This window comes from Phyllobates terribilis, unplaced genomic scaffold (assembly GCF_046119375.1).
Source record: "Phyllobates terribilis strain yellow unplaced genomic scaffold, ASM4611937v1 Scaffold_120__1_contigs__length_5212024, whole genome shotgun sequence".
Taxonomy (NCBI): domain Eukaryota; kingdom Metazoa; phylum Chordata; class Amphibia; order Anura; family Dendrobatidae; genus Phyllobates; species Phyllobates terribilis.
The window spans coordinates 1495999-1516195 of record NW_027362880.1 but is presented as its reverse complement, the minus strand read 5'-3'; the positions used below and the strand labels follow the sequence as shown (position 1 = coordinate 1516195).

Sequence of the window (20197 nt, the reverse complement as noted above, 5' to 3'; positions counted from 1 at the left end):
CTCCATCTACCTGATGATTTTGAGGAACATTGGGATCTTCTTGTTTACAGTCCTGTGGAAGAAGAGGATGGGGACATCTCTCTGGTGTTGTTCTCTTACTGGATATATCTGGAGGAAACACATACAGGGACTGAATTCATTCTTTACATACAGATAATTATAGGCCGTGTGTATTTAGTCCTGTCTATTACCTGGTGATGTGAGGGGCTGGGGAACCTCCATCATGACGTCCTTGTACAGATCTTTGTGTCCTTCTAAATACTCCCACTCCTCCATGGAGAAATAGACGGCGACATCCTGACACCTTATAGGAACCTGACACATACAATGACACCGTCATCCCCGATCCCTTCATAGCGTTACTGTATAATATCCCAGCATTCCCAGCAGTGTCACCTCTCCAGTAAGCAGCCCAATCATCTTGTAGGCGAGTTCTAGGATCTTCTGGTCATTGATGTCCTCATGTATCAGGGGGTGAGGTCGAGGGCTCAGTAGTCTTCCCCATCCCTCAGACACAGGGTCCTGACAGTGCTCACTAGAGGTCTTCTTCACTACTGTGTAATCCTGATTATGGAGACACACATTAATAAATCTTACTCTAGACATTTCCAGAGTCCTCACCTCTCCAGTTCTGTCCATCTGTTATTCCCATAGATAAGAATGATGTAATGTGACGTCATCAGAATCTCTCACCTCTCCAGTAAGCCGGAAGAGGATCTCTAGGGTGAGGTGGAATATCCTCTCCACCATCTTGTCTCTGTCCATATCCATCCTTGATGGGTAAATCAGGAAAATTCTCTTATATAGAAGATCTTCACTGAGGGGATCCGATATTGTAGGGACCTGAATGAGATGATGATGAGCTGATGTAACATCATAAAAATCCTGTGTAATAATACAATTACTGGAGATAATAAGGGGAAATGTGGTGGGCCACTGAGGAGGCCCCAGATGTTGCAGAAGGGCCAGCTGGGGTATGTAGTCTCAAAGGCAGCAGATAATGATGTCACAGTAGTTGGAGTGGGTCGCTGGACCCCTAAACACTTCCCTAGTGTCCACAACAATTGTCGGAAGGTGGCACTTGTGGATGGTATAGGACCCCCAGGGGGCACTCCTGTAGTTGTGGTGTCTGGGTGCAAGTTTGGAGTGCCCGTGATGTTTGTGCAATCACACGCAGCCAGACACGCAGGTGAACTTGTAAACATAACAATTTTACTGAAGGAGGTAACGGGGTACAGTCTCTCTTGAAGGCAAAGTTTACAGTATTTTGTGCATATGAAAGTAATGGTTCTCTCCTCATGAGACAAGCGAGGTTATGGCCTCTCAGGGCGGCTGGAGCAGAGTCCTCTTCACTTGCTAGTAGAGGAAATGCTATGCGCAGTCTAAGAAATATTACACTGATGGAGGAACCTTCACAGATTGGCTCTCCGTGGAAACACACTAAAGTCTGGGTGTGCTCACAGTTTTTAGCCCACCGTTCCCTTTCGCAGGGGGTATTCGATGGTGTGGCAGCCACGTGGATCTGGTCCGGCTAGAAGCAAACAGGATAACCAGCGTGCAGGAGAGCACACGAACAGAGTTATCTCTCCTGACTGGAAGAGGCTTGTCTTTTTTGGAAGGAGATTATGTGGAGAAAAATGTCCCCCCAGCGTGGACTGGCATGGAAACTTCTGTAAGAAATAGTGTCTGTCTCCTGTATCTTCATTAGGCAGCTTGAACCGCCCACTACTGATTTGTACCAGTGCTCAGTCAGTGTGCGAGCCCTGAGCTGGGAGACTCCTCACAGCCATTTCTATGGCAGCTTATTGTGAGGAGAATCACTTACCTTTCATATACACACATTGGCCAGTAGATGGCAGGAAAGTCCAATTTACAATGCAATGTATTATATCTCCTAACTCACAGTGCCCACACTGGAACAAGTCTACTATCACACTACAACTGTCTCATTTAGCAGCAGTAGAACGTGAACCGGGATGCCACAGAAACATATGAGGAGATATATTATTTTACAGTACCGTATTTTTCGGACTATAAGATGCACCTAGGTTTTAGAGGAAGAAAATAGAAAAAAAAAATTAAGCAAAAAATGTGTTGACATTGCTGACACTGGTATAGGGGTAATGTCCTCCAATTCTAACAATATCCCCCATCTTGGTTTATATGCCCCCCTTCCTTTTATACGTGGCCCCCATCCCCATCCTGGTATGCCTGGCATCCCTCCATCCAGGTATGCATGGCACCCCTCCATCCTGGTATGCATGGCACCCCTCATCCCTATCCTGGCATGCATGGCACCCCTCATCCCTATCCTGGCATGCATGGCACCCCCCATCCCTATCCTGGTATGCATGGCACCCCCCATCCCTATCCTGGCATGCATGTCACCCCTCATCCCTATCCTGGCATGCATGTCACCCCTCATTCCTGCCCTGGCATGCATGTCACCCCCCATCCCTGTCCTGGCATGCATGGCACCCCCCATCCCGGTCCTGGCATGCATGGCACCCCCCATCCCTGTCCTGGCATGCATGGCACCCCCCATCCCTGTCCTGGCATGCATGGCACCCCCCATCCCTGTCCTGGCATGCATGGCACCCCCCATCCCTATCCTGGCATGCATGGCACCCCCCATCCCTATCCTGGCATGCATGGCACCCCCCATCCCTATCCTGGTATGCATGGCACCCCCCTCATCCCTGTCCTGGCATGCATGGCACCCCCCATCCCTATCCTGGCATGCATGGCACCCCCCTCATCCCTATCCTGGCATGCATGGCACCCCCCTCATCCCTATCCTGGCATGCATGGCACCCCCCTCATCCCTATCCTGGCATGCATGGCACCCCCCATCCCTATCCTGGCATGCATGGCACCCCACATCCCGATCCTGGCATGCATGGCACCCCCCTCATCACTGTCCTGGTAGGCATGACACCCCCCTCATCCCTGTCCTGATATGCATGGCACCCCTCATCCCTGTCCTGATATGCATGGCACCCCTCATCCCTGTCCTGATATGCATGGCACCCCTCATCCCTGTCCTGATATGTATGGCCCCCTCATCCTTATCCTGGTATGTATGGTCCCCCTCATCCCCATCATGCTGCACATAAAAAAATAAAAATAAACACTCCCACTCCCCTTTCTTCTCTCCTCCAGCGCTGCGTCCTGTCTGCCCCACTGATCTTGTCATGTGAGCCACGCCTGGCGTCACTACCATGCGCGGTTCACAAGGAGAGATCAGCTCCCGGAAGTCACAGTGACTTCATGCTCCTTAATAGCCGGCACACAGCTGCAGAACAGCTCCTGCTGGGAGATCACGTGTGCAAGCTATTAAAGGGCATGAATATTCACTCGCTCTCCACGACCATGAGCATAGAGACAGGTTAAATATTCATTCACGCTTCCATGGGCGTGGGGAGCACTGAATATTAATTTTCTTTAGCAGCGGGGACAGTGTAGGCTGCTGCCTCCTGTGCCCCACTCCTCCGCCGCTACCGCTCCCCCCACACATCATATATATACCCCCTCATCCCCCAACATTCGGACTATAAGACGCATCTCCTATTTTCCTCCAAAACTTTGGAGGAAAAAAGTGCGTCTAATAGTCCGAAAAATACGGTATTTAGTTTTCTGCTTTACATCTAGTAATAAAACATATATATTTTAGGCCACAGACAACAAGCAGTTTCTTCCTTGGAGTCTGCAGCTGAACACGTTTCTCATAGACTCATCTTCCATAAAGCTAATTCTCGTCTCATTTACCGACACTGGAATCAGCATTAGCAATACTGCAGGAGATATTCATTACACGTGACATGAGGAATAACTACTTCATCATGAGGACGACATCTTCATCTTCTACTACAGCTCTAGAAACATATTTGGCCAGAGTCCGTTACTGACTACATCACCACTGGCCGGCTATATGAATGTTTCCCGTCTTCCCTGCACTGTAATCTTCTATCACATTAGATCTCATGTCTGATTCACACACAGAAGTTTGAGGCTTTGACACATGGTAAAGTTTTTAATATTAGACAGAGTAGGACTATCCCGAATAGGTTCATCTTGCCATGGTAGCTTTCATGCTATTTTTGATCAAAAACAGTGTTACTAAGAACCCTATTTTATTTAAAAGCACTTTTGCTTTTTATTTATTTATTTACAGCAGGGTTTATGATCATTTTTCTTCTTGTAGTTTTTTTCTGATTAATGGCCATTGTAAACATGCATTATGTGCTGAATGTATACCAATTTAAACCAAGCTCAAATTCTTGTTTTTCTCATGGGCACAATAGTGGCCGGGTGGGCTGCCGCTATGGATAATACGCCTCTAACTATCCAACTATGATGTAGTAAAAATCTCATAGGTTCTGGATTTATTAGTATCTGCACCAAGAATGGGGCTAAGTGAGTATTTATTAATCAGCACTGGGGTAGTCGGTGGAGTGGATGAAACCATATTGTGGGTGTAGGGGGCAGTACTGTGGGAAAACCTCCCTAAAGTAAAATCTTAAACATTTATTAAATATATGCATTAAAAACTGGACTAACAGCAGATATGTACTTAAAACTAGCAAAATTACAAGCTGAATGGCTTGTTGTGGATGTATATAAACAGATCTAAACAATGATGCTGCTAAATAATTGACACGGTCACTACCTTACCCTATCCTGTACCTAAACAAAGCTTATACTGCCTAGCTGGGGAGGTTGGCACCCTCAACAATGGTGACCCCGCTCACTGGTGGCTGTACCTCAGAAGCCCTTGTGATCCCTTGCTGTTTTTGTAAGTTTACCCACTGACAAAGACATGAACAGTCTGTAATTTTAAGGGTAGGTTAATTTTAACATTGAGAGATAGAATATCCAAAAAAAAAAAAAAAATACATTGTATAAATTAGATAAATTTATTTTCATTTTGTAGTGACAAATAAGTATTTGATTCCTCTTGCAAACAACACTTAGTACTTGGTGGCAAAACCCTTGTTGGCAGGCACAGCAGTCAGACTTTTTTTGTAGTTGATGATGAGGTTTGCTCACATGTAAGGAGGAATTTTTGTCCACTCCTCTTTGCAGATCATCTCTAAACCATACAGACTGTTCATGTCTTTGTCAGTGGGTAAACTTACAAAAACAGCAAGGGATCAAATAATTATTTCCTTCACTGTATTCACGTTTTTCTCAATATCTTAAATTAAATCAGAATAAACCTTTCCCATTATAGGTCAATTAGGATTACCATAATTTTTAATATTTGTCAAATGCCAGAATAATGAGAGAGAGAGAATGTTTTAAGGCATATTTATTACTTACTGCAAAGTCAAAAGTTTACATACACTAAGATTACTATGCCTTTAAACAATTCTGGACTGCCCATATGATCATACTGTTACGGGTCCGGGTGATGGAACCTCTGTGCTGAGATATGAGGAGGGACCAGAGGGGCGTAACTGGACCCTGGCTACACGGCGGCTTAATCGACTCCGTGAACCAAGGAGGGATGGAGAAGGTGGAACAGGTGCCACACTGGGACCGACCTCCAGTGAGAGCAGGCGACTCCCATGGGACTGATGGCCAAAGCCAAGAGGCACAACAGATGAGCATGGCTGATAGACAATGCAGGTAAACGGGCAGGCTTGGCAGGCAGACTGACAGGCGGACATGGCTGATAGACAGGCAGGCAGCACTGGGACCTGAGGGCTGGAAAGAGTGTTTAGAACACAAACCACAACTTTGCACAGGCACCTCCATTTTTGAGGAGGTGCTTTAAATAGGGGCAGTCCTCCGGCCATTGGCCAGGGACTTTTTAGGACGGCGCGCGCGGCCCCTTTAAGACTACAGTGCCCGGGGGGATCTGCGCGCGGTGCACGCACCCTGGGAAGATGCTGCGGTGAGACCAGAGGAAATAGCGGGGAACGCCGAACCATAGCCACGGTGATGAGTGGATCGACGTCTCTGCCGCGCAGGAGGCAGAGACGCCGACACAACACATATCACGTGTTTGGAAGCTTCCGTTTTTTTGGCAACATCTTAGTTATTTAGAGACACACGTATGGATGTATTTTAATACACACCTGACACACACTGCTTCTTTGTGTAGCATCATGCGAAAGTCTAAAGAAATCAGCCAAGATACCAGGAAGAGAATTGTGGACTTGCACAAGTCCAGCTCATCCTTGGGTGCAATTTCAAGATACCTGAAGGTGCCTCATTCATCTGTACAAACAATTATACGCAAGTACAAACAAGATGGGAATGTCCAGCCATCATACCGCTCAGGAAGTAGGCGGGTTCTGTGTCCCAGAGATGAACGTGCTTTTGGTCCAACATGTGCATATCAACCCAAGGACAAAAGCGAGAGACCTTGTGAAGATGATGGCGGAAGCTGGTAAGACTGTGTCAATATCCACAGTGAAATGAGTGCTGTATCAACATGGGCTGAAAGGCCACTCTGCCAAGAAGAAGCCATTACTCCAAAAGAAACCTAAAAAAGCCAGATTAATGTTGGCAAATGCTCACAGGAACAAAGACCTTAATTTTTGGAGGCATGTCCTGTGGTTTGATTAAACTAAAATTTTGGGCATGATTACCATTGTTACATTTGGAGGAAAAAGGGAGAAGCTTGGAAGCCTAAGAACACCATCCCAACTGTGAAACACGGGGGTGACAGCATCATGTTGTGGAGTTGTCTTGCTGCAGGAGGGACTGATGCACTTCACAAAATAGATGGCATAATGAGAAAAGAATATTATTTGGCAATACTGAAGCAACATCTCAAGACATTAGCCATGAAGTTAAAGCATGGGCAAAAAGGGTCCAAATGGACAATGACCCGAAGCATACTGCCAAAATGGTAACAAAGTGGATTAAGGATAACAAAGTCAATGTTTTGGAGTGGCCATCACAAAGCCCTGATCTCAGTCCTATTGAAAATTTATGGGCAAAGCTGAAAAGGCTGCGAGCAAGGCGACCTACAAACCTGTATCAGTTATACCAGTTTTGTCAGGAGGAATGGGCCCAAATTCCGACCGAACTATTGTGAGAAGCTTGTGGAAGGATATCTCAAACGTTTGACCCAAATCATTCAGTTTAACCCCTTTACGCCCCAGGGTGGTTTGCACGTTAATGACCAGGACAATTTTTACAATTCTGACCACTGTCACTTTATGAGGTAAGAACTCTGGAAAGCTTCAACGGATCTCCCTGATTCCGAGAATGTTTTTTCGTGACATATTGTACTTCATGACAGTGGTAAAATTTCTTCGATATCACTTGCGTTTATTTGTGAAAAAAATGGAAATTTGGGGAAAGTTTTACAATTTTCAAACTTTGAACTTTCATGCCCTTACATCAGAGAGATATGTCACACACAATAATTAATAACATTTCCCATATGTCTACTTTACATCAGCACAATTTTGGAAACAATTTTTTTTTTTTTAAGGAGCTATAAGGGTTAAAAGTTGACCAGCGATTTCTCATTTTTACAACAAAGTTTACAAACCATTTTTTGGGGTCCCCGTCACATTTGAAGTCACATTGAGGGGTCTTTATGACAGAAAATATCCAAAAGTGACACCATTCTAACAACTGCACCCCTCAAGGTGCTCAAAACCACATTCAAGAAGTTTATTAACCCTTCACATGCTTCACAGCAATTAATTGAACGTGAAAGGAAAAAATTAACATTTAACTTTTTTTCACTAAAATTTTACTTTAACCCCCAATTTTTTTTTATTTTTACAAGCGTACCAGGAGAAATTGGAAACCAAAAGTTATTGTGCAATTTCTCCTGAGTATGCTGATACCCCATATGTGGGGGAAAGCCATTGTTTGGACGCACGGCAGGGCTTGGAAGGGAAGGAGCGCCATTTGACGTTTTCAATGCAAAATTCGCTGGAATTGACAGCAGACCCCATGTGCCTAAACAGTGGAAACCCCCCCACAAGTGACCCCATTTTGGAAACTAGACCCCTTGAGGAACTTATTTAGAAGTGTGGTGAGCACTTTGGACCCCCAAGCGTTCCGCAAAAGTTTATGACGTAGAGTCATGAAAAAAAAATAATTTTTTTTTCCACAAAAACGATCTTTTAGCCTAAATTTTTTTTATTTTCCCAAGGGTACCAGGAGAAAGTGGACCTCAAAATCTGTTGTCCAATTCCTCCTGAGTACGCTGATACCCCATGTGTTGGAGAAAACTACTGTTTGGGTGCACGTCAGGGCTAGGAAGCGAAGGAGTGACGCGCTTTGGAATGCAGACTTTGATGGAATAGTCTGCGGGCATCATGTCACGTTCTCAGAGCCCCTAATGTGCCTAAACAGTGGAAATGGCCAACAAGTGCCCCCTTTTTGGAACGGATACCCGATTTGTGAATCTTATAATGTAGTGTCATACGTCAGTTGTGTAGTGTTCGTCAGGTTGTCATACGTCAGAAATTAATTTAGTAGTCCATGGAAGTATGGTACTTTTTGAAGCATTCTTTCATGCACAGGCCAGGTTTGTCGGGGCAGGTGTCACACTGATAAATGGTGTCCTTGCGTATTCACCTTTTATAAGCACACTCGGCACTTCTTTTGTGACCTTTTTTTCCGCTGTGAGGCATCTGCCCTGGGAAATGCTGGTCTGGTACAATTCGAGGACCTTCAGTTCCAGAAGTACTGGGGCCCGCTCCGTCACCACTGCAAAATATCAGGGCCTTGATAACAACCTCCTGGAACTGAAGGTACAACGTAGAAGTCTGGCCTGCACATTGTGATAGAAGGAAAGAATTGTGCATTGCCATCTGTACAATGTGCATGGCCAACTTCTTGTACCACACCCTGGCCTTTCTCAAAGCACTGAACGGCAGGAGGACTTGATCAGAGAGATCAACTCCCCCCATGTACTTGTTGTACCCCACTACACAGTCTGGTTTGACGACCTGTGTAGTGGGACCTTGTACAGTGCTGAGGGTGCTGCCATCACCATGTATGGTGGTCAAGAAAAGGACATCCCTCTTGTCCTTGTACTTGACCACCAGAAGGTGGTCACTACATTGGGTTCTGCTCTCACCCCTTCTGAGCAGCTGCCCAATTAGCGTCTTTGGGAGGCCTCTCTATTTTTGCGGACAGTATCGCAGGCTGCGGTACGTCGCACAGAGAGGGACTTGAAGAGAGGGACACTGGTATAAAAGTTATCCAAGTACAAGTGATAACCTTTATCCAGCAGTGTGCGCAACAAGTCCCACACAATTTTCCCACTCACTACCAGAACAGGGGGGCATTCAGGGGATTTAATCCGGGAGTCCTTCCCTTCATAAACTCTAAACTTGTGAGTGTACCCTGAGGTACTCTCACAAAGTTTATACAGCTTGATTCCGAACCTGGCCTTCTTATTGGGCAGGTGCTGCCGGAATCCAAGCAGCTCCATAAAAGCCATTAAGGACTCATCCACGCAGATGTCCCTTTGGAGCACGTACACTTCAGCAAACTTGTTGTTGAAGTGGTCGATGACCGGTCGAACTTTGAAAAGATGATCAAAGTTCGGGTCATCGCGTGCAGGACACCTTGCATTATCGTTGTAATGCAAGAACTTGTGATGGCCTGAAAACTTTTCCGGGTCATGACCTTTTGGAACACTGGAGTGTTATACAAAACGTCAACACTCCAATATTGCCAAAGTTCTGGCTTCTTCATGATCCCATATGAAGGACCAGGCCCCAAAACTTCATTATTTCTACTGCGTGTACAGGAGACCAGTTAGAAAATGATGAAGAGGGGTTTTGTTCCAAAAATTGATGAGCGTATAAAGCCCACCATGAGGTTTACAAGATCCTCAGAGAAAAAGACTTTGAAAAAGTCTAGTTCTGTGAGGCCGGTGGTGTCAAACTTGATTCCTGATTCCGCCACAAAATCAGGAATCAGTGGCTCATAATTTTGGGGGGGGCGAGGTCCACACGGGGTCAGTAGTGGGGGAAGGGCGCTGGTTCATCTTTTCTCCTGGGGTGTCTGAGTGGCGGTTCAGCAGCACCTGAAGGACTCCCGCTTTCCCGGCTCCATGTTTTAAAATTGTAAAGAATAAAGGATCTTCATATTCAATCGCTTGCTGGAGTGCCACCTTCTAGCTGCTAACAGGATATCAAATGAAAAATCTTTCTTTGGGCAGAGCACCTGCTGATTAGCGATGCCAGGCTATTTGTGACTGACGCTCACTGGACGGCAAAAAGGTATGCGATTGGAATAAGATCTGTGGTCACTGATCAGCGCTCGGCCGCTGCACGAAACGCAAAAAAAAAAGAAAAACAGACAACAGTCGAGCGATGAAGTGATGATCAGCACTTGGAGGCAGAAAGGGGTATGGGAAGGGGGAGAGGGGGATTGGGGTGGATAAGGAGGGATCAAAAAATCCTACTTACAGTTGTTGTCTTTCAGATGTCGTCTATCAGATGTCTTCTGTAAGATGTCTTCTGGAGCAGGCTTCTGTAGCCCAGCACGGCACACAATCGGACAGCGGGACCGCCCTCTAGAAAAAAAAAGGTTAGTTGAAAAAAAAGGTAAAGTAGCGAGCACGAGTGCTGATCGGTGGCTGCTGGATGTAAGCACGGAGGTGGTGCAAAGTGAGGGGGGAGGAGAAATAAAGTGACAGGGATGAAATAACATCATGAAATGCAGCGAGCTTGGACGTTGTTCAGTGACGTAGTCACTGGTCAGCACGCGGCCGCTGCAGGACGCACAAAACAAACAAACAAACTGGGGGCAGGGTGGGTAAAAAGGAGTGGTTTGGGGTGGATGAGGGGAGAACAGAGATGGACTTACCAAAGTCTTCTCTGTTCTTCTTTCAGCAGCAGGTCCAGGAGTAAGATCTGCAGCAGCAGGACATGGAGCAGGAGACCCAGGACCCAGAAGACCGCAGCAGGACGCCAGAGCAGCAGCAACTGGAGCAGGTGAGAAAGTCTTGTGGTGTCACAGGTGCTTCTGTGGCAACACAAGGCCCAGCACAGAGGTGATCAAACGTGACCGCTCCGTAGAAATCCTCACCAAGTGTGAGGAACTGCAGGGTGGTCACAGGGGGAATGATAGGGTGGTGACAGCCAGGTCACAGGCCAATCACCTCCCGGTCAGGAACTCTGATTGGTGTGATCGATGATGACATCGATTACACCAATCAGAGATGGCTGGGGCCTGGGCAGCATCACAGGGGGTCACAGGGAGGTGACAGGCAGGTGACAAGTCAGTCACCGCCCTGTGACCGCCTTGTCACCTGTGTTCAGGTACTCTGATTGGAGCGATCGATGTCATCATTGATCGCTCCAATCAGAGCTGTCTGAGGCCTCTGCTGACATCACAAGGGGTCATGGGGTGGTGACAGGTAGGTTACAAGCCGGTCACCACCCCGTGACCGCCCAGTCACCGCGCGGTGGCGCTATGATCGGTGCGATCGATGTAATTGGCGATCACACCGATCACAGCGGGTGGGGGAGAGGGCTGGGGTCTCTTTGCAAGAGCCTAGGATCGATGCTCTTATGAGCACCGATCCCAGGCTGCAATCTGATTGCCAGAAACAGTGAGAAATGCTGTGATTGGCTGTCCAGAATTGTAAACTAAACGGTCCCTAATTGACCGACACTTTCTGAAAGTTATTGTGGGAGTAGATCACACGGCACTCCCAGGTCCAGGTTGACTACAAGTACACCCTAGTGTTTTCTGAGGATATTAAAGATATGGTCACTCTGATTGTCCTAAGTTCCTATTACTCATGTTATCCCATCTTTTTCTTGGTCTCTTGGTTAGGTATGAAGGAGTGTCTGTACCCTTGTCCTATGAATCTGGTGTTCATGTCTATTGCCCGTATATTAAAATCTGTGACATTAGAGCAGTTTCTTCTCAACCATAAAAATTGACCCATGGATATAGTTTTTTTTTTTTTTTTTGTTTATTTTTTTAGGGGGATGGGGTGGTGGCTATCCCACTTCAATAGTTTACTAGTGTTTGTAAGTATTTTGTAGATAAGTGTCCCTAGGGTCCCATCCTGCTATATCTTATTTAGAACATCCAGGAAAGGCAACTGGTAATAATTAACCTCTGATGTAAATCTAAGGCCCACTCTATTGATGTTGAGTTCCCTGACAAATTCAAGAAACTTTTCACTCGTCCCCGAGCAAGAATGTCGTCAATATATCTATACTATGTCCCAGTATATGGATGCCACCACTTATGATCATCCCCGAATATTGTGGTTTTCTCCCACTAGCCCAGGAATAGGTTAGCATACGAGGGGGCACAGGGGCTCCCCATCACAGTACCGCTGAGTTAGGGGAAAGTACTTCCTGTCAAAAAGGAAGAAATTATGAGTAAAAGTGAATTTTAGAAGATCCTCCATGAAGTCATTATGTCTGCTACACTCTATTGATCTCGATTTCAAGAAACGTCTTACTCCTCTGATACCATCCTCATGTGGTATATTATTGTACAAAGCGTCAATATCTAGTAAGGCCGGCTCCCCTACATCCATGTATACATACTCGAGGGTCTACATGTAGGGGAGCAGGGAAAGGGAAGACCATTTTCCAGAAAGTTTATTCCAACCTCAGGCGGTACTGTGGGAAGATTATACTGTGTGGGGGGCATTATACATACTGCATAAGGGGCATAATGGGGGCATCATATATACTGTTTAAGGGGCATAATGGGGACATTACACTTTGTGGGGGTGTCATACATACTACATAAGGGGGGCATTACAGTGTGTGGGGGCATCATACATACTGCATAAGGGGCATAATGGGGGCATTACACTGCGTGGGGGGCATCATACATCCTGCATAAGGGGCATAATAGGGACATTACACTGTGTGGGGGCATCATACATCCTGCATAAGGGGCATAATAGGGACATTACACTGTGTGGGGGGCATCATACATACTGCATAAGGGGCATAATAGGGACATTACACTGTGTGGGGGGCATCATACATACTGCATAAGGGGCATAATAGGGACATTACACTGTGTGGGGGCATCATACAGCCTGCATAAGGGGCATAATGGGGGCATTACACTGTGTGGGGGCATCATACATCCTGCATAAGGGGCATAATGGGGGCATTACACTGCGTGGGGGCATCATACATCCTGTATAAGGGGCATAATGGGGGCATTACACTGTGTGGGGGGCATCATACATACTACATAAGGGGCATAATGGGGGCATTACACTGTGGGGGCATCATACATCCTGCATAAGGGGCATAATGGGGGCATTACACTGTGTGGAGGCATCATACATCCTGCATAAGGGGCATAATGGGGGGCATTACACTGTGTGGGGGCATCATACATCCTGCATAAGGGGCATAATGGGGGCATTACACTGTGTGGGGGCATCATACATCCTGCATAAGGGGCATAATGGGGGGCATTACACTGTGTGGGGGCATCATACATACTGCATAAGGGGCATAATGGGGGCATTACACTGTGGGGCATCATACATCCCGCATAAGGGCATAATGGGAGCATTACACTGTGGGGGGCAGTAAAGGGGTCCTGTACTATGAGAACAATACGTTTCCCCCTTCCTGTCTCCATAGTTGGGTCGTATGTATCTATTACAGGAAACAGAACAAAAACCTTATGATTCTTATAAAGGGGCAACACAAGACCCCAAAAGAGTCCCCGTGCTGAAGGGGTTACTGCCCCCTGCGCCCAGTAATGGGGTCTCCACATACCTCCACCTGCAGAGCCGCCACCACATATATGGCTGCTCTGTGCGCACAGGAGCTGTGATGAGGTCACAGGAGGGGAGGAGTCAGGGGTCACATGATCAGGGGCCTCAGTGGATGCAGGACTCTGCTGTGCTGGTTGTCATGGTGCTGGATGAGCTGAAGTTTATGTGTGGGGTCAGGAGGGGTTTACAGTGTGGATGTAGCAGAGCCGCGCGTGTACGAGGCGTACGGAGCAGAGCCGTGTGTGTACGAGGTGTACGGAGCGGAGCCGCGTGTGTACGAGGTGTACGGAGCAGAGCCGTGTGTGTACGAGGTGTACGGAGCGGAGCCGTGTGTGTACGGAGCTTTAGCCGCGCGTGTACGAGGTGTACGGAGCTTTAGCCGCGCGTGTACGAGGTGTACGGAGCGGAGCCGCGCGTGTACGAGGTGTAGGGAGCGGAGCCACGCGTGTACGGAGCGAAGCCGCGCGGATCTGTGTGTACGAGGTGTACGGAGATGAGCCGTGTGTATGAGGTGTACAGAGCAGAGACATGTGGAGCAGAGCCGCACGTGTACAAGCTGTAGGAAGAGGAGCCGCGTGTTTACGAGGTGTAGAGATCGGAGCTGTGTGTATGGAGCGGAGCCATGTGTGTGCGAGGTGTACGGAACGGCCAATAGCAAAGCCCTCGAAGTGTGATGAACATACGACCTCCTAAAATGACCCCATTTCGGATACTGCACCCACCAGGGAAGAGGGTGTAATGGGCGTTCTTACGTTCTTATCCCACAGGTGTCTCACTGATTTCTTTACCGCTCGTTTGTGTGTAAATAATATTACATTTGCTCAGAGCCGCAGCGAGGGGTTCAGCCAGGGGTTGACACACCGCCGATGCACCCGGGCCCAGAGGTGAAGGGGGGCCCATGCAGGAAGGGGCTTAGTGCTCAGGCAGTAGACCACGCAGCTGCTATGGAGCCCCTTGACTGAGGGCTGATGCTGCTTAACCCCGTCCACTCCCACCCGTAATGATTTTTAATACCCTGGGCAGAGTGAGGCCATTGAAAAAGGGGGTATGTCATGCAGGAGAGAGGCCGCTGGCCAATGAACTCTTCCCCATCAGACTGATAAGAGCGCTCATTGGCTGCTGTGTCTGTCCTCCTGCAGGGTCTCACAGTGGGTCTTCTGCCTCCTGCTGTTCCTTTCCCAGTAGAATTTCCTCTAAGAGTAGGGGGTTGGGGAGGAGAGTCCATAGCATCTGACAGCACGCAGGGGCAGGAAGCTGAAATCAGTCCTGTCTGAGCTGTGTTCCTTCCTCCACAGTGGGTTCCGCAGCCCTCTCCAGAAGACAGCAATATCATATAAGATTAGTATATGAGTGTATGTATATGTCTGCAGGGCTGGCACCAGGAATTTCAGGCCCCATACTGGCAAAAACTTTTTAGGCACCCTGGAGACCCGCCCAGGCTCCACCTCCACTCCTCGAACCTTCCACAGTCACACCGCCCACTCTTGGAAAAACTCCACTTCTGCACCACATCCTTATCAATCACACATTAAGGGTATGTGCCCACGCTCAGGAGGTGCCTGCGGCCCCAAAGCTGCGGGATAGACGTGCGGCTTCTGCCCTCATTTTATGCAATTGAGTGGTGCAATTTTTTTTTTTTGTACATGTGGAGTTTCCTCATAGAAGTTAGACTGTGGAGAAAGTCCACATGTAGACCTGCAAGAGAAATTGACATGATGCGGGTCTGAAAGATGCGACGCATGCCAGTTTTCGTGGGTGATCCATAGGTCCACAGAGTTGCATAGTGGACATGAGATTTCTAGAAATCCTATACACTATGCTGTAACACCTGCCGCTGCAGGTTTGTTGCTGCATAAGCTGCAGTGTCAAACCCACAGCGGCTCCTGACCATGTGCACATACCCTGACAGTTCCCATAGAACACCAGATCACATACTGTGCCTTATGAAAGTATTTGGCCCCCTTGAACTTTTCTACCTTTTGCCACATTTCTGGCTTCAAACATAAAGATATAAAATTCTAATTTTTTCGGAAGAATCAACAAAAAGTGGGACGAAATTTATTGGATATTTTAAACTTTTTAAAAAATTAAAAAAGTGGGGTGTGCAATATTATTCGGCCCCTTTACTTTCAGAGCAGCAAACTCACTCCAGAAGTTCAGTGAGGATCTCTGAATGATCCAATGCTGTCCTAAATGACTGGTAATGATAAATAGAATCCACCTTGTGTAATCAAGTCTCCGTATAAATGCACCTGCTCTGTGATAGTCTCAGGGTTCTGTTTCAAGTGCAGAGAGCATCATGAAGACCAAGGAACACACCAGGCAGGTCCGTTATACTGTTGTGGCGAAGTTTAAAGCCGGATTTGGATACAAAAAGATTTCCCAAGTTTTAAACATCTCAAGGAGCACTGTGCAAGCGATCATAATGAAATGGAAGGAGTATCAGACCACTGCAAATCTACCAAGACCCGGCCGTCCCTCTAAACTTTCATCTCGAACAAGGAGAAGACTGATCAGAGATGCAGCCAAAAGGCCCATGATCACTCTGGATGAACAGCAGAGATCTACAGCTGAGGTGGGAGAGTCTGTCCATAGGATAACAATCAGTCGTACACTGCACAAATCTGGCCTTTATGGAAGAGTGGCAAAAAGAAAGCCATTTCTCAAAGATATCCATAAAAAGTCTCGTTTGAAGTTTGCCACAAGCCACCTGGGAGACACACCAAACATGTGGAATAAGGTGCTCTGGTCAGATGAAACCAAAATCAAACTTTTTGGCCACAATGCAAAACGATATGTTTGGCTTAAAAGCAACACAGCTCATCACCTTCAAAACACCATCCTCACTGTCAGCATCATGGTTTGGGCCTGCTTTTCTTCAGCACGGACAGGGAAGATGGTTAAAATTGATGGGAAGATGGACGGAGCCAAATACAGGACCATTCTGGAAGAAAACCTGTTGGAGTCTGCAAAAGACCTGAGACTGGGAAGGAGATTTATCTTCCAACAAGACAATGATCCCAAACATAAAGCAAAATCTACAATGCAATGGTTCAAAAATAAACGTATCCAGGTGTTAGAATGGCCAAGTCAAAGTCCAGACCTGAATCCAATCGAGAATCTGTGGAAAGAGATGAAAACTGCTGTTCATAAACGCCCTCCATCCAACCTCAATGAGCTCGAGCTGATTTGCAAAGAAGAATGGGCAAGAATTTCAGCCTCTCGATGTTCAAAACTGATAGAGACATACCCCAGGTGACTTGCAGCTGTAATCGCAGCAAAAGGTGGAGCTACAAAGTATTAACTGAAAGGAGCTGAATAATATTGCACGCCACACTTTTCAGTTTTTAATTTTTTTAAAAAGTTTAAAATATCCAATAAATTTCGTTCGACTTCACGATTGTGTCCCACTTGTTGGTTCTTTCCCCAAAAATTAGAATTTTATATCTTTATGTTTGAAGCCAGAAATGTGGCAAAAGGTAGAAAAGTTCAAGGGGGGCAAATACATTCACAAGGCACTGTACATAGCAGCAGCTTTTGTTTTGGCCAAAGATTTTGTAAGCTGCTGCCACGACAAGGTAGACTCTTCTGGCAGGGCCCTACTCTACTCTAACCTATTAAACATTTCTTAAAATATCCAGTACTCTATTTAGGTATATTTTTCTTTATTTTTCTTTAAGGGAATGTGTCACATACATTTTTTCAATTAATATCACATACAAAGAGACAAAAACCGTCACACCGTGACCGGACGACATATAACCACCACATAGTGACCGAACACCACATACAAGGAACAAATACCACCACACCATGACCAGACCACATATTACTACATACAAGTAATACTATATACAAGGAACACAGAATTAAAGCTCATACTCTTGTTCATGCATATTTGTATCCCACCCTGTATATAAACTGTCTATTGCAGGAAATTTGTGTGAAAACCACCGATGTTAGGAAATACACCCACATCTGATCTGGTGCAAAGCATAATATCCTGGCAAAGGATCATAGAGCCGCAGATATACCGAGCATTATCAATCATATCAACGGGAGGCAAATAGATGCATCATTGTAAAACAGACGAAAACAAGTATGTACAAAACACTGCTGAGATTACTGTAGAACATTGCAATGGTGAATCAGATTAGATGGAGCGTACAAATCCATGCTATCCAGGAGTTGGATGTATAACAGAGCAATTGCAATGGGATACGTCAAAATAGAGTCTGATGCAAAACTTGATCGTGAGGCTATAGGTATAGCATTTCTTTCTGTATCAATGAAAAACAGATTGTCATGGAAATATTGAAAATCTTTTCTTCTCCCCTGTCATAGATATTAAGAAGTCTCTCTCCCAGACTCCTCTTCCCTCCTCCCCTATAGTAATTGTCCACGGGAGAAGAGCTGACACTTTGGCCAGTTGCCTCTATGCAAATCAACACACACATGAGAAGGGCCTTGTAAGCAAATGCTGGCCCAAAAGGTGCTACCAAACCCAATTAACACAGGCTTGTGATAGATTTACAGCTAACTGAGAAGGTTATATTCCCAGTGCTTCAAAGAGAATGTAACAAAGGCCTGCAGACGGCCCAAAGCCAATATGGAATAACTAAAGTTCCATATGTCCGATAATAATGGGGCCTATATTTTGGATGGCAGGGTCAGCTAAGGAATAATATGGATATTTTCCCGTCTCTGTAAGCCTCTCTGGGGAGCTGTGCTGCAAAAGTAACAAAATAGACGGCAGCTATACCGTGTGTGGTCTCTGGGGAAAGGTAAAATCATAACAGAACATATGGAGTCACTTTTGGGCCTCTACGATCAACCCACGATAAGTTATCGCAAAAAAAACAGATATCTAATAAAAATATAGAGGCTATAATGTCACTGGTGATCCCTGTATTACCTGTACACTGACAGTATATACAGAGCTCCTGTGTATAATGTCACTGGTGATCCCGGTATTACCTGTAAACTGACACTATATACAGAGCTCCTGTGTATAAAGTCACTGGTGATCCCTGTATTACCTTTACACTGACACTATATACAGAGCTCCTGTGTATAATGTCACCGGTGATCCCTGTATTATCTGTACTCTGACACTATATACAGAGCTCCTGTGTATAATGTCACTGGAGATCACTATATTACCTGTACACTGACACTATATGTACAGAGCTCCTGTGTATAATGTCACTGCTGATCCCTGTATTACCTGTACACTGACACTATACACTGTATACTATGTAAAGAGCTCCTGTGTATAATGGCACTTATGGTAATATTAGTATTGTTTTTTTTTATCAATGATCAGTATTGTAGTATTCGGTCACTATGTGGTGGTAATATGTGGTCTGGTAATGTTGTGGCGATATTTGTCCCTTGTACATGGTATTATTCGGTGACTATGAGGTGGTAATATATACTCCAGTCATGGTGTGGCGATATTTGTTCTTTTTATGTGGTATTATTGGGTCACTATTTTGTGGTAATATGTCCTCCGGCCATGGTTTGGTGGTATTTGCTCCTTGTATGTAGTATTATTCGGTCACTATGGGGTGGTAATATGTGGTCTAGTCATGGTGTGGCGGTATTCTTTGTATGTGGTAATATTTGGCCACTATGTGGTCCGGCCATAGTGTGAAGGTATTTGTCCCTTGTATGTATTATTATTGGTCATTTTAAAAAACGTGACACATTCCCTTAAAGAAAAATAACTAAAAATATACCTAAAAAGAGTACAGGATATTTCAAGAAATGTTTAATAGGCTAGAGTAGAGCAGGGTCCGGCCAGAAGAGTCCACCTTGTCATGTTGTTGGCTTACAAAATCTTTTGACCAAAACAAAAGCTGCTGGCTATGTACAGAGAGGTCCATATATATTTGGACAGAGACAATATTTTTCTAATTTTGGCTGCTTTCAGACCAGCAGCATGTCAATTTGACTTGTGGGTCCACATGTGGACTTTCTCCACAGACTTTACCTTTATGAGGAAAGTCTGCAATGTACAAAAAAAAATAATTGTGCCACTCATTTGCATAAAATGAGGGCAGAAGTCATGCGGCTATCCCGCAGGCGGCTCCTGACCGTGGGCACATACCCTTAATGTGTGATTGGTGAGGATGTGGTGCAGAAGTGGAGTTTTTCCAACAGTGGGCGGTGTGACTGTGGAAGGTTCGAGGAGTGAAGGTGGAGCTGGGGTGGAGCCTGGGCGGAGTCTCAGGGGGCCAGAAAATTTTGCCAGTATGGGACCTGAAATTCCTGGTGGCAGCCCTGCACACATATACATACACTCATATACTAATGTTTTATGCTATTGGGGTCTTCTGGAGAGGGCTGCAGAACGCACTGTGGAGGAGGGTACACAGCAGACAGGACTGATTGCCCCAGCGTGTGATCCGATGCTGTGGACTCTCTTCCCCCTCCCTCTACTTTTTGAGGAAATGCTTCTGGGAAAGGAACAGCAGGAGG

At 46.0% G+C, this 20197-nt stretch overlaps 1 pseudogene; it reads right to left on the bottom strand.

The window, feature by feature from the left end:
• The window catches only part of LOC141201635 (uncharacterized), a 35155-nt pseudogene extending 21384 nt beyond the window's left edge, over positions 1-13771 (bottom strand).
• Positions 13772-20197: the final 6426 nt, after the last annotated feature.